The sequence below is a fragment of the Sus scrofa genome, chromosome 4 (assembly GCF_000003025.6).
Source record: "Sus scrofa isolate TJ Tabasco breed Duroc chromosome 4, Sscrofa11.1, whole genome shotgun sequence".
NCBI classification, from domain to species: Eukaryota; Metazoa; Chordata; class Mammalia; order Artiodactyla; family Suidae; genus Sus; species Sus scrofa.
This window is the reverse complement of record NC_010446.5, coordinates 114,645,173-114,657,899: the sequence shown is the minus strand read 5'-3', so window position 1 is coordinate 114,657,899 and position 12,727 is coordinate 114,645,173. Positions and strand designations below refer to the sequence as shown.

The 12,727-nt window shown below is 32.2% G+C and overlaps 1 long non-coding RNA gene across 1 annotated transcript in view; it reads right to left on the bottom strand.

Moving 5' to 3' along the window:
* LOC110260473 overlaps positions 1-12,727 on the bottom strand; it is an 81,187-nt gene that overhangs the window by 50,389 nt on the left and 18,071 nt on the right. The window contains exon 2 of the long non-coding RNA XR_002343782.1: positions 5,224-5,277. This is a non-coding gene — a long non-coding RNA (uncharacterized LOC110260473). The remainder of the gene's footprint in view (positions 1-5,223; positions 5,278-12,727) is intronic.

Genomic DNA, 12,727 nt, shown 5'->3' with positions numbered 1-12,727 from the left:
TAAATATAAACTATGAAGTTTACTTGTGATTAATTTTAGAAGCATAGAATATTCATGAGTTGTTCCATTACTATTCTTATGTATTTAAAACTCTCTTAATAAGTACTTTTGGAGAAATAATTGACTCGGTCATTCAATCTAAACATGCATTTGATGGTTATTAAACTCAGACACATGTCTGCAGAATTCAAATATCCAATCCCCATTAAAATTAAAATATGAAATCAACCTCCTATTCATAGCATAATTGTACTGTGTTTTGACAAGTGTATCATCATAATCTGAGCATCAGGTTTGGATGTGCAACTATTTTTTTCAAAGCCAGGGACATATTTGTCCCTTTATCAGATAATTTCTTCATTATAAATGTTCTATGTGTCTGTAATAAAAAATGCTCTCATAATTTGATGATGTAGACTCAAAACTGAAGGTGTAACATTTTTGAAATGCTTTGGGTACTCTCCACAGCATGACTTACTGTAAGTGTATTAATTAGTGTTTTATATACACATATATATATATAAAAACAATGCCAGATAATATGAATTCAGAAATGGATAAGTAAAAAATGATATATGCTTTACAGGTTGAATTCCAAAGGGAAATAAATAAGAAATAGTTACTATACAACCAGTTATATTTTAATAAGGAAGATGAAAAAGTACAGAAATAAAAAAAGAGTCCTGATATAGTCTATAAACTGAGGGGAGGGTTTTTTTGTGGTAAAATCATTTCATCTAAAATCTAAATAATGACTAAATTTGAGCTAAGAAATGGAAGCGAGGTAGAGAGAATTATAGGCTCAGGAACATATCATACAAAGGGTTTGAGGTTGGATAAGGTATTGAGAAAAGTGCAAAAACAGTCTGTGGTTGGAGATTACTTTCTGAGAAAGGTAGAAACCAAATAATGTAAGTTTATGTAGGCTCCATTAAGTATTCTGAATTTTATCCTAAGAAAAAATTAGTAAGTGTAATAAATTCTATCCATATCATGGATATGAAACATATCCATGAGTCATGAAACATATAAGACCATTTATTTGTCTTTTTTTTTTTTCTTTCATTGTAGTAAATTTCAGTTCTTGCCCAGAAGCAGTGTTGGTGGACTGCCAGAGCAGTGTGTACGACATTCCCCAAATGTAAGGATGGAACTCTTCCAGGGGCAGGGAAGGCAGGAAAATCCAGAACATCTGTCTGCTTTGGTGCAAATAAGCCTCTGCCCTCTTCATAGTGGAAAGTTCCTACAAGATCACCTTCACTGGATGTACCTCCACTTTACGGTATTAGACAGTAATGGGGACAACAACCAGGTCAGTCAAAGTAAGAGGAGGGCCATACTGTTGAGACTCTGCAGCCTCCAACCTTATAACTAGGGTCTCTTTCCTTTGTTACTTAGTTAGCAAAGCAGACTCACATCACAAATTAGTCTTGCCCCATCCTGTCTTATGTCTTCTCCACTTTGAGAGCTTTTGCTGACCATCCACAAGAGACATGAATATTTATATTTTCTGCTCATAAGTTAGAAGGTCATTAACATATGTCCTCCCAAACTTCTTTTTAAGCCATCCATTTTATTTATTTCTTCTAAATGTCTGATTATTCTATCAAAGTGTTATTCGTGGAGAACTCATCTCAGGCTTTTTTTCTCTCCTTGAGGTAAAATTGAAAATGTGATTGAGCCAATTGAGGTTCTGATTACTAAGAGATTTTACTTTCTTCACCATAATTTAGAGTTATAGAAAGGTGAGATTTTTAATGATGTCATGGTACACTTTCTGCCGGTTTAAGTCAAGAGCATAGTGTTATCTGTAAACCAGGCTTGGGTATTTTGTTCATCAAACCAGTGATCATAACGATTACTGATACTGTCAGATATGTATTTTGAGGTGATACACAGAGGGGCTGACAGGCAAGCGGTGAGTGTGAATCAACTACTAATGCAAATTGCTTGTAGTGATACCGACATGCTTGTAAGAGTCTCCTATGTACTACTTTTATCCATAGATAAAGTGCTGCTGGGAATGTCTAAATTTATTAGTAATAAAATGCATTAACTTCTAAGTCACCTTGTGCAATTCATGTTGGACAATCATCTCATATCCCATGGTTAGGCATTTTAATATATGTCATTGTTCAGGCACAAGAAAAGAACAATATTTCAAAAAGAAAATAATTGTTAATATAATATAGCTTCCCCCCCCCAATTCTTAGGGTATTTTATTCTAAGGGTAATTTACTTGTGTCTTCTTAGGGTAATTTATTTGTGAATTTTATTCTAAGAAATATTATCTTCTTCTAATGGGCTTTGCCGTAAATTAATCCAAACCTACCTTGCAATAGATACTTAAGCAACACTAGACCAATGAGGTTATACTGGATAGACAGTACAGTTGTTTATGTGACAATGGATTATCATAGTATCTAAAATAACTACTGTCCTCTCCTTTTCAATTATTGCTATGATAAGAATGTCAGTTTCATGAGAGGTATGACTTTTGAGAATGTGAAATGGTCAAAGTCCTTCCTTGATAATAAGACGGTCAAGCTCCATCAAGACTAAATGGTTGTTCATAATTCCAAAAGATAATTTAATACTATGGTAAGACACTGTATGTAGAAAACTGCTATTCTTGCCAGAGGGAGTGGGTAACTGATTCCAGTTTTTATGATTTCTGGGATAGATAGAACATTTTTTTAAATAAGAAAAATCAGAAACAGTATATCAGGTACCAAGGCTTTTACTTATTTATTCATTTGAAGGAACATATCTAAAATAGCAGTGATAAGTGAAGGCACTATTTGATTAAAACTGTAATAATGAACTCATTTTCTAAGACCTATCTGTTTCATCTTCCAGAAATAATTTATAACTATATGGGAATGTGAAATAAATAATTAGTTAAGCTGTAAGAATCAATACTGTATGACACTGGCACAAAAACGGACACATGGCTCAATGGAAAAGAATAGAAAGCCCAGAAATAAACCTATAAACCTATGGTCCATTAATCTATGACAATAGAGGTGAGAATATGCAGTGGAGAAAAGAATCTCTTCAATAAGTGGTTCTGGGAAAACTGGAGAGCTACATATAAAATAATGAAATTAGAACATTCTCTAACATCATAAACAAAAATAAACTCAAGATGGATTAAAGACCTAAGTATAATACTGGGTACTATAAAACTCCTAGAGATAAACATAGATGGAATGCTCATTGACATAAATCACAGCAATATTTTTTGGGGGGGGAATAAAATTAAACTTAAAAGCTTTTACACAGTAACATAAACCATAAACAAAAAGATAATCTACAGAATGGGAGAAAATATTTGCAAATGATGTGACTGTCAAGGGATTAATCTCCAAAATATACAAGCAGCTCATACAGCTCAATATCAAAAAAGAACCCCCAAAATTGGCAGATCTCCAAAGAAGAAATACAGAGGGACAAAAGGCATATGAAATGATGCTCAACATCTGTAATTATTATAGAAATGCAAATCAAAGTTACAATAAGGTATTACCTCACACCTGTCAGAATAGCCATCACCAAAAATGTCTATAAATAAGAAATGCTGGAGGGGGTGTGGAGAAAAGAAAATCCTCTTACACTCTTGTTGGGAATGTAAATTGATACAACAACTATGGAGAAAAGTATGGAGGTGCCTTACAAAACTAAAAATCATATGATCCAGCAATCCCACTCCTGAACATATATCTGGGGAAAACCATCATTCAAGAAGATACATGCACTCTAACGTTTGTAGCAGCACTATTTACAATAACCAAGACATGGAAGCAACCTAAATATCCATCTACAGAGGAATGGACAAAGAAGATGTGGTACATATATACAATGGACTATTATTCAACCATGAAATAATGCCATTTGGGCCACTATTGATGGAGCTAGAGATTATCACACTAAGTGAAGTATGTCAGACAAAGAAATATCATATAATATCACTTATATGTGGAATCTAAAAAAAGAGATACTAATGAACTTATTTAAAAAACAGAAAAATACTCAGATTTGAAAACAAATTTATGGTTACCAAAGGAATGAATTAGGCACTTGGGATTAATGCATACATGCTAATATATATATATATATATATAGATGGCAAAAAGGACCTACTGTATAGCACAGAGAACTCTACTTAATGTTTGGTAATAACCTATACGGGAAAAGAATCTGAAAAAGAATGAATATATGCATATGCATAACTGAACTGCTTTGCTGTACACCTGAAAGTAAAACAACATTGTAAATCAACCATACTTCAGCATAAAATAAAAAAAATTTAAAAATAAATATTTTTAACAATTTATTACAGGAAAGGATGCTCAATATTACTAATTATTAGAGAAATACAAATCAAAACTACAATGAAGTTATCACCTCACACTAGTCAGAATGGCCATCATGTGAAAGTCTAAAAAGAATAAATGGAGAGGGTGTGGAGAAAAAGAAACCTTCCCACACTGTAGGTGGGAATATAAATTGATGCAGCCACAATGGAGAATGGTATGGAGTTTGCTTACAAAGCTAAAAATAAAGTTACCATATGATTCTACAATCCCATTCCTGGGCCTATTGGATAGCACAGGGAACTATACTCAATATCTTATAATAATCTACAGTGGAAGATAATGTAAAAAGAGGAATATGTAACTAAATCACTTTGCTGTACACCTAAAACTAACACAATGCTAAAAGTCAACTATATTCCAATAAAAATTTAAAAAATATTAGATGGTTGAATAAACTCTCCCAAACTTTCCAAAGGTGCAATACTGGTTTTGATCGATTGATCAAATGCTAATATATACCAAATACTATTTTATATGTGCTCTGTAAAATATATTAGTAATTCTATAAAATATGTAATATTCAAGTATATGCATATAATTTAAAGGCCAATGTTATCAAGATATTTGTGTAAGGTCACAAAGCATTTAAGTGTTAGAACTGTGATTTTTTTTAACCTATGTAGTCTGATTACCTATGTAGAGGCTATGGTCTTAACTACTATCTTGGGAAATAGAGACATATTTGTTGGAGTTTCCATTTGAATTTTCTCATAATAAATTTTATTTCCTTGGTCAAATGATAATATTGGAATTTTTAAATTATAGAGCATATTAATACCTTAACTACAGATCCAGTAAATGGTGAAAGAATAATGGATTATTTTTAGAGTCAAAGTACACTTACCATGAGATGAATTCTTTTCAAGACTTCATTTATTGCTTTGTGCTTTAGCCTCCACTGTAATTAAGAAAAGAAGAGCATGTTTTAGTTGCCAGAGTAATGAAAAATTAGAACTACTGTTTACAAACACTCAAAACATCTAAGTGCTTCATTTTCTGGTTATGTCGTTATTCTTTCTCTTTGGAGAAGCCCAGAAAGAAGATTCTGAGGATGTATTTTTCTTATTATTTTAGGTCTTTCTGAGTCTATGAACTCAATTGCCTTAGGAAATAATTCAGTAACCATATTCTAGTATTTCAAGTCCAGGCTCCATTCTTCTAAGCTAATTTTATTTTATTTTTAAAATTATTCATATGTGGAATATGAGCAGGTTGCTAATCATGTGGTCCTAGCTACTACTCAAGACTCTTGCATGTGAGATATTTCTGATTAGCACCCTGGGCCTGCTGTTTACCATGCTCAGTTTGCTCTGGTCACTTTGCCCCTCATGGGGTCCTGCTATGCCTACTAAAATCAATGAGCCATTTTCAACTGAAGTAAATTTCAAGAGTACCATTATATTGAAGGGTTTATTAGTCACTATTGAGATTCAGTCCCAGACAATCAACCAAGCAAACAATTAATACCTTATTCTGATGACTGACAAGAAACCACTAGGGACAAAAATAATCTCCAACTAGAAATGTACGGGTGGAAATAAAGAAGTTAGAGTGGGTTTATAATTTGTAAATCAATATATCTTGCATCAAAATCCCCTTACAGGACCCTTCATGTGTCCACCAAATCCTTGAGGAATTCAATAGTGAGTAATGTGTCAGCATCTTTGAAAAGTATTTTAATAGCTTTGGAAAACAATTTACTTTTATATGGGGAAGAAGGCAGTGCAGTGTAATGATTAAGAGGAAAACTGTGAACCCTGTTTCATACACACTGCTTATTAGTTTGGCAAAAGTATAAAAACGCTATGCCTCTTTATCATCACTTATAAAATAAGAACGTCAGTAATAAAGACATAACAGAATTGCTATTCATGTTTCCTAACAGAGTCCTCTACCTTCTGCAATCTGAAAGCCTTACATGTTTTCCTAAAACCTGGCCATCAGTGAATGCCACTCTCTGCCAATCATAGAAAGTGCTCAAATTCATTGTTCCTATTTGGGGGTTTCACTATTAATGCCAGATTAAAACATCTGAGTTTGTTTTGTTTTCATACTTTCTTTTATTTTTTTATTTTTATTTTTTGTATTTGATTAGGTATACCTTGGTTCCATGGCTCTACGCGAAAGGCCAGCATAGCCAATTGAGAAAATATCTAGACTTTTCATCTTTTTTTTTTTTTTTTTTTTGTCTTTTTGCCATTTCTAGGGCCGCTCCCGCGGCATATAGAGGTTCCCAGGCTAGGGGTCGAATCAGAGCTGTAGCCTCCAGCCTACGCCAGAGCCACAGCAACGCGGGATCCGAGCCGCGTCTGCAACCTACACCACAGCTCACGGCAACGCCAGATAGTTAAGCCACTGAGCAAGGGCAGGGACCGAACCCCCAACCTCATGGTTTCTAGTCGGATTCGTTAACCACTGCGCCACGACGGGAACTCCTAGACGTTTCATCTTTTATACTAAAAAGTGAGCACTATATACTATGAAATCTTAAGACTGTACGTTCTTTATAAGGTTCAGATGATTGGAAGATAAGAAAATGATATATATCTTCTTTAAAGGAAGATCATACAACTATCTGTATTTTAGAGTAAATTTCTGATTATATTTATCTTTGGTTTAACAAAAGAATTTAGTCAATTGAAAATAAGTGTTCCAATCCACAAGGCAATTAAAGATGACTGTGACATTTGCTAATGTGACTCCATCCAAAATTGGAAAGATTAGGCATTGTAGTGAAATATCACTGGAAATATCTTTATAACAAGATACCTTTCATTAGAACATGATGGAAGATAATGTGAGAAAAGAAATGTGCATACGTGTATGACTGGGTCACTTTGCTGTATAGCAGAAATTGACAGAACATTGTAAATCAACTATAACAAAAATATAGCCTTCAATTTTTTTGTTTGGTGTCCACACTCAAAAGAAACTGCCGCTTCAATGTACCCAGGGCACCAACAGTTATCTGTAATTCTGACAGAGCAGATATAAGCAAAATGCAGAGCAGTGCATGTCAATAAGCCAGAAAATTCATACTAATAAAACGTGAATTATTTATATTTCATTTGCCTTATAACCAAAGGTTTTACTCTTTTCTAGATTATGATGATTAACTTTTAGTTTTAATAATTTAGATATTTATTTTGAAGTCAAATTTCAACATTTAAATTAACTGTGCAGATGTGTTTTCCAATGTGCATTGTCATGCAACAGATGTGTTCTTTGCAAGGTATTATATTCAAATTTGAGGCTATTTAGTCACAAAGTAAGTCATAGAGAACTGTATATTTTAATTAAGGAATAGCTTTGTGCTGAAAATAAGTATTTCCCAACTCTTTTGATCTGTAATTTCTGAAAAAGAATCACATCTGCTCTTTCTTTGGTATTTTGTCACATTGCATCATACAGCAATTGCAAAAAGCATCTGTGATACATAAATATAAATCTGTCTTGAACACAGCACAATTACCTAACTGGTATCTCCATTTCAACTCTTGACTCAATTCAATCTAACCACCATAAGCAACAAAATTTAGCTTTCAAAGTGTAAATGAGATCACATTATTTCCATTCAATGATTTTTTTCCATTGACGTTAGAATTGAATCCCAGTTTTGCTATGATCTACAAGACTTTCATAATTTGCCCCCTTTCAGCTCCCATACCTGTGTCAGTCTCCTCATTGTTTTCTAAATACTTTTCAAATTTATTTATCTTTTAGTTTTTATATTCGTTAAGCATTATTTAGGCTAAAAGATGTGCATCAATCCCTTTACTCAGAAAAAAAACACATTGAACACTAATTTTTTTTTCCTATTTTTGTACATGTAGCTCCTTTTCAATGAAGAGATATAAATAATCTCTTCATAGATATTTTCTTTCATACTCTTATCTTTATTCTTGATACCAGATTCTTTAAAACATTAATTTGATTCAATTGTTTACTTTCTTTGGGTGTCTTTTTCAAGATTTTAAGTACCTGTTAGAGCAGGTACTTCACCTTCTGTACTTATAATTTCATGATGAGTATGAAGTAAAACACTTGGTGTATACAGATACATCCCTTATTGAATGACTAGAATAATTGAATAAAGCTTCATGATAAAACCCTCTTATTTGTATATATGCATATATGCATTAATATTACTTTTAAAAATTTTCAATTGTAAATAACTATATCTGAAAAGTTCACCAATGTGTTGAATAAAAGACTGAATTAGCATTTTCAAAGACTTTACAAATCTCCAAAAAGGGAATTATTCTCGAGAATTAATGCTATTAATTATGCTATTTACACTTTGCCATTTTCTCAATAACAGCACATTTATACACTTAAAATGTATATTAATGTGTATATATGAGTACATAATGAGTATATATGAGTTTATATGTGTGATTTTACCATATAAACTCATAACCATTACTTTAATAGTATAAAATTTGTCACAGAAACAAAACATACAGTAATATATGTGTAGAGAATACATAAAATATCTACACATATGTAAATGTACACATAAACATCAATTACATATATGTATGTGCATGTGCATATATATGTGTGTGTATGTGAGAATCTTGTTTCCATTTGGAAACATATTTTCTATTGTTCTTCTCTTTGTGGAAGAAATACACAAGCAAATCAAATTTTATAATTTAATGTTACAAATATTAGAGCAATTTAGAGAGAAAAATATCAGGAAAAAACTTCTTATCAGGAAAGAAAAATTGTAGCTGAAGCTTGAAAGGTAAATACAATTTGGAAATACAGATTGGAAGCATAATACTGTTAAATGGTATTAAAATGCCCATGCATGCTACCTACAGCAACCTACAGATCTTTATCAGAATTCCAATGCATTTTTTATAGTAAAAGAAAGGCAATTCTAATTTTCAAGTGGAATTATAAAAGACCCTTAACAGCTAAAGCACTCCTGATAAAGGAAAACAACGGTGGACAGATCTCACTTCCTGATTTCAAAGTATACTACAGAGCCACAGTAATTAAAATTGGCATAATGACATAGATCAAGGGTGCAGAATGGACAGTCCAGAAGTAAACCTACACATAAATGGCAAATTGATTTTAGACAAGATTGCCAAGAATAAACAACAGGGGAAAGACTGTGTTTTCAACAAATAGTGCTGGAAAACTATTTCCACAAGCAAAAGAATGAATTAGAAACTTACTTTACCCCATACCAAAAAATCAGCCCAAAATGAACTAAAGATTTAAATAGAAGTCTTGAAACTATAAAACTCCTAGAAGAAAACATACAGAAAAAAATCTTTATTACATTGGTCTAGTCAATGATTTCTTGGATATGACACTGAAAGCAAAAGCAACAAAAGTAAAAATATAGAAGTGAGGCAACATCAAGCTAAAAAAACTTCTGCACAAAGCATAGAATAATTAACAGAATAAAAGGGAAACCTAAAAATTGAAAGAAAATTCTTTAAAACTATATATATGACAAGGAGTTAATATTCAAACTATATAAGGAACTCCTACAAGTCAGTGGGAAATAACAATAACAATAAATAACCTGATTAAACATGGGCAGAGGACTTGAATAGACATTTCTCCAAAGAAGAAATTCAAAGGGACAACAGGCGTATGTAAAGTTGCTCAACATTACTAATCATCAGGGAAATGCAAATCAAAACTACGAGTTGCCACAAACAAAAAAAAGACAAGATGTAGAGAAACTGGAACCCTTATACATAGCTGATTGGAATACGAATTGGAGCAGCTTTTATGGAAAATAGTATAGTGCTTTCTGAAAAAAATTATAAGTAGGACTACTATATGATCTAGCAATCTCACTTATGAATATATAGATAAGAGAATTGAAACCAAGATCTTGAAAGGATATCTTCACTTCCATTTTTACGTAATAACAAAGTAGTCAAGATATGGTATCAGCATAAAATGGAGTGTTCAATCTTAAGAAAGAAATCCTGCCATAAGTGAAAACATGGATGAATCTGTCATATATTACATGAAGTAAAATAAACTATTCACTAAAGGACAAATACCGAATGATTTCACTTGTAGGAAGAAACAAAATTAGACTCATAGAAGCAAATGGTAAAACAGTGGTTGCTTGGGATGGGGGGAGAAGGAAAAGAGGAGCTGCTATTCAATGGGTGTAAAGTTTCAATTATATAAATTCCAAAGGTCTTCTATAAAACATCATGCCTCTAATTAATAATACTGTATTTCACACTTAAAAATTAGTTAAGAAGGTATATCTCATATTAAACATACTTACCACAACCACCTGAATAAATATGTTCATAAATTCATAAATAAATGTTGATCGTATTAAAAAATGCAGAAGGAATTATTCTAAATACAAAGTATATAGAACAAAGGCAAGGGAAAGCAAATATATTTGGAATAAACCAGATTGCTTGGCAGGGTCCTAGTTGTATGTAATTCTTTACATATAATAGAGTGGACACAGATACAACTTTTTAAAATTGTATTTATATTTTAATTATTTGCCACAACCAAGGCATCTGACAGTTCCTAGACCAAGGATCAAACTCATTCCACAGCTGTGATTTGAGCCACAGAAGTGACAACACTGGATACTCAACCCACTAGGCCACAAAGGAACTTCTTGATTGTACTTTAAAAGTACTTTATTTTAAATTAAATATTTTATATCATAATCATTACATGATTTTTTTTAACTTTCAATTATTCTCCAATTCTATTAAATTAAAATGTTTAAAAACAATAAATTCAGAATGGACAGACTATTATTCCCAGTTTACATGTAACGAAGATAAAAGTAAATATAAAATTCTTAATACAATTTGACAGTTTGACTAAGAGCTCAAATAGCATCCTTTATTACTATTTTTAAAAAGTCATTCAAAAACAAAATTTCTTTTAAAAACCCAGTAAAATGTTGTTCTAAAGTGATTTTACATTTTAAAAAGGACAAATGGGTAAGAATTCTGTTCAATTTGTTTCAATACAAAACCCTGAAACAGATGAAGAAACATAATTTACCTTGACACAACATCATTATTTGTTAAGATAAATTAATAAACAACACCTTTGGGTGCAACCAATCTATTCAATTGCTGTCAGTGTTGATTAGAATATCTGTCTAAATTGTAATAAACTGTGAATGTATTAATATATGATAGTCTTTTGTTTATTTAATATGAAGCAATTACCACTTATTCATTCCACCAATCACAATTTTCCGTGAGTGATTCTGCCTCTTGCTTACAGTGTTCAAATGAACAGGGCCATTACTCACATTTTATTGTTGCCCAAAGCTATTATTTACTTTGAATTATGGATACTGTGGTGATTTAAATAGGTAACATGCAACCTCACTAATCAGGTTTATTCAGGGGATATGTGATTAGCAATATCAGAAAGAGAAAGATATCACAAATGAAGACAACATACATTGAATCTTAGTGTATTATAACAACATTTGATTCAAATCCTCCATGAAATTTTTTTTTCTAATAAATAGTACAATGTTTCTCTCTCTCTTTTTTCTTTTTTGTCTTTTCTAGGGCCGCACCTGCGGCGAATGGAGGTTCCCAGGCTACAGGTCTAATCGGAGCTGTAGCTGCCATCCTATGTCAGAGCCACAGCAACGCAGGATCAAGCTGCATCTGTGACCTACACCACAGCTCAGGGCAACGCCGGATCCTTAACCCACTGAGCAAGGCCAGGGATCAAACCTGCAACCTCATGGTTCCTAGTCAGATTTGTTAACCACTGAGCCACGAGGGGAACCCCAGTGTTTCTTTTTATGAATATTTGATTTTATAAGAATTTCACCATTACAAAACAGTTATGGTTGAACTAATTGGATGTTATATCAAGAGCATGTGACATTAATTATAAAAATATTTTTATTTTCCAACCAATGATGCCTTTAATAATTCGTTTTCTCTCATTTCTTGTTTCGCTACTATTTTTTTTTATTTTTAGAAGACTAGGTGTTCCCATATTTATCAAATAATTATATCCACTATGACTAAATTAATCTTATGTCCATTTTTTCATGAATTGTTTTGAATGTCAAAATTGTCTAGTTTGGTTTTTTTCAGATTTTGAATTGATGTATATTATTTTCTGCATATATTCTATGCTATAGAAATGCATTTCTCTCATTCCACAACTATAAAGGATTTGAATTATTTCTCTAATATATGTGGACCAGTTATTAACATAGAAGGACATGCTACAGAAGAGTTAAAAGATATTGCTTGCTTATAGTACTAGTCACAGTTTATAGTACTAGTACTAGTCTCCAGCTGTTTTTTCTCCCATGTGATCAGAAAATATAGTTTTTCATTAAA